This window comes from Hipposideros armiger, unplaced genomic scaffold (genome assembly GCF_001890085.2).
Source record: "Hipposideros armiger isolate ML-2016 unplaced genomic scaffold, ASM189008v1 scaffold_555, whole genome shotgun sequence".
NCBI lineage: Eukaryota > Metazoa > Chordata > Mammalia > Chiroptera > Hipposideridae > Hipposideros > Hipposideros armiger.
In genome coordinates, this window is record NW_017731905.1 from 782,050 (window position 1) to 785,620 (window position 3,571).

Consider the following 3,571-nt stretch of genomic DNA (forward strand, 5'->3'; position numbering starts at 1 on the left):
TCAGATTACTCAGCAAGTCTTTGAAGCCCTTCAGATTACTTATTGCCTACATTCTGCCTGGCACCCTCAGTCCTCGGAGAAGGTGGAGAGAGCTAGCTGGCTTCTCAGGAAACATCTCACTAAGCTCACCCAAGAACTCCAGTCATCCTGGACACAGCTTTTACCTCTAGCTCTTCTCAGGCTCAGGATCAGTCCCCACTCAGACATTCACTTGAGCCTCTGAACTCCTTTATGCGAGGCCTTTCTTATCAAAAGACCTACTTACTACTAGACCCTGGATTTAACGCTTTAGCCACATATGTCTCCTCCTTAGGTCACACTCTCAAAGAAATCCATTCTTATGCTAACATACATCTCCCAGACCTAGACTCTTTCCCAGGGGATCAGAACATCCCAAAGTTAACCCTGGAGATTGGATCTTTCTTAAGATACTTCCCCAACAGCCTAAACCTCTTCAACCTGCCTGGACAGGCCCTTTTCAGGTCCCCCTAACAATGCTCATGGCTGTCAGACTCCTTGGACACTCATCCTGGATACACCTATCTCAGATAAGGCTGGCTCCAACCAGGAAACAGCAGTACCTGAGGATATCCCGGACACCTACTCCTGTGAACCAATAGAAGGACTCAAGCTCCTCTTTAAAAAACAATCAGATAAGTCATGATTGATCTTAATGTTTAAAAAAAAAACAAACATTCTTCTTATTTCTAATCCTCTGTTGGGTCCTTGTCATAGTCCCTGATCAGTGCATGAGAGCTTGCCTCCTCCCTCCCAGCTGGAACTATTCTTCTCACTGTTAGGATGACCCTATTTTGGCTTCTAATACTTCTACCCTCCCTAACAGCCCACCAAAGGTCACTTGTACCTAGGAAGAACATTCTTACTATACCCCAAACAGCACTCCAGATTTTAAAATAGGCCAATTCAATCTATACCCATGATTGTTGTATTTGTATAAAATTCCTCTCACCCCGAGGCGGGGCTTATCCTGCCTCACCAAAGGAATGGGTCTTGATTGAAGCTTGTCTCAGTTTACATTTTACTTGGAATCCCTCTCTCAAGGGGCTGCTTGCTCCAGCCAACCAGCTCTTTGCCCAGGTTTAACAAAGCTTTCCTGCCTCTCTCCGTACTAAGAAGAAGCCCATCCTAGGACCCCTCTATACACAGATAGAATTAACAGCCTCCCCACCTCTCTGTATCACTAGAAAGCCCTCTACCTAGTCTCATATCCTGGTTGGCGACACCCAAAACTGCAATACAACCTTCACACTCCAGTTCCCTTCCACCTACACTTCTTACCCACATCCAGCCTTTAGGACCCCACCACGATTTCCTAAACCTGGAAACTCTGCCAGTCCATTTACCACTTCAACCTCCCAGTTCTGTGATGGCAGACCCAAGGGACCCTGTCCCAAAAACTTTTGGTTCCATCCTATGAACTACTCAGGAAGTTGCCAATATTCTAGCTCATACTACACAAAACCACAGGGGTTAATTATTGATCAAACCAGTCCTACATTATTCTGGGAGCTGGATACACATAATAACAACACCTCATGCTTAGGCCCCCTTGGAGCAACTCTGTAAGCCTCCGAACATCACATCATTGCATCCATAGCAACCTTCACTAGCCCAACTCCTGAGTGATATTTCATTTCTCTTTATATGCATGTCTCCACTCCCCAGGAAGCTTCTTCATCTGTGGGCCATTTGCATACCCATGCTTGCCTGCCTGTTGGACAGGAACATGCGCCATTGGCTTTCTAGTGCCAGATATTCACCTAGCTAATGGGGATCGGCCTCCACCTGTCCCTATAATGGCCCTTCTATTTGAGGCTTCCCGGGTCAGGTGAGCAACCCAGCTGATTCCCCTCCTTGCAGTTAGGAATGACTGCAGGGACAGCAACAGGAGCTGCTGGACTTGTCACTGCCTCCAAAGCCTATCACAAGTTGTCAGATGAAATCACTAAAGGCTTGAAATGACTAGCCACAGTTCTAAGTGACTTACAAGACTAGATCAATTCCCTAGCAGTGGTTGTGCTACACATCTGCCAAGGATTAGATATACTCACAGCTGCCCAAGGTGGTATCTGCCTGATGTTATTACAGAACACAAGAGGAATGTTGTTTCTGGGTAAATAAAACTGAAGTAGTTCAAGAAAACAGAAAAACTAAGAGATCAAGACCTCTAGACTTAGGGAAAGGTAGCCCAAGGATTAATGGCCTGGGCTGGCACTTGGTCTTGGGCTTCCTGGCTTCTGCCTCTCACAGGCCCACTTTTTCTCCTAATACTGATCTTTGTCCCCTACATCCTTAATCTACTAACAAAGTTTATTTCATCTTGCTTGCAGGCATTTAAACATCGACTCCTCCTCAACAACCAGATTATGCTCCTGCAAGACGTCCAGCCTCTGTCTCCACAAGAAACCCTGAAACTACTCTCAGCACCATAGACCAGAGCTCCAGCTCCCAGCCTAGAGCTCCCAGGTTGGTCTGCTCCCTCGAGGACACTGCCCAGGTTTTCCGAGGCCCAGTTGCTCTGCCATCCCTGACCGGCAATCTCTTAGGTAGGGACAGCTCTACGCCCCGACCCAGCTCTGAAGCAGTTACAAGAGACGGACCCTTGTCCCAATTTCCAAAGACTTTTCATTGCCTATGGGAGATGGCAGAGTGATGAGACAAGTAAAGAGTTAATGGGAGTGGGCTTGTGAGCTGGCAGAAGCTAGCTTATACATTAACCACTTGGCTCTGGCTCCCCTGGCCAGCCCTGCACCTGCAGGCTCACAAGCACTTTATATCCATCACAGGTGAGGACAGAACAGTTCCCAGTCACAACAGCAACACCCTACAAGCTGACATCCATCATAGATGGGAGCAGGACTGTTCCCAGGGAAGACAATTGTATCAGCAGTCCCCCTAAAAGTTGACAAGCACCCTACGTCCTGCCTGGAAAAATATAAAACCCCAGCACTCCTTCTCATCAGGGCAGCTGTCCCTACTGGGCTCTGTCCTGGCAAAACTTCCCTTTGCCAGAATTGTCTGTCTTTGACTTTCAATAAATCTTTGCTTACTCTTGTAGAGTCTTGTAAATTCTTTGTACATTCTGCGAATGACAGGGGTGAATTCTACACCAAGGCAAGAATTAAGTTACCTGGTAGGGCACTCAGTTGGTGTCACAGAGAATTACGTGATGTTGGGGGAAAAGCTCCTTATTGGTGACCAAAAGTGTCAGAAGGGAAGTGCTCTGTGTGAGTAGTAAAGGAGATGCACAGGAGAGAAAGAGTAATGAAGAACTGGGTGTTCCCAACTCTGGTGGACAACTGAGATTTTCTGTATTACAGGACCACACATGGCAAAAAAGAGTCATTTATTTTTCAAACTCTAGTTGCTGTCCACCACACAAAGGCCATCAAAGCCACACCTGTAGTCAAACAGAGTTAGGTTTATGACTTCTTACAGTGAGGATGGGTGCATACCACATGAAACCAGGGGCATGTAAACAAGAGAATTTTTTTTTTTTTAAGAAGGTACTTATAGGGATCGGGTTTGTGTTAGGTGTTTTGGGAGAGGG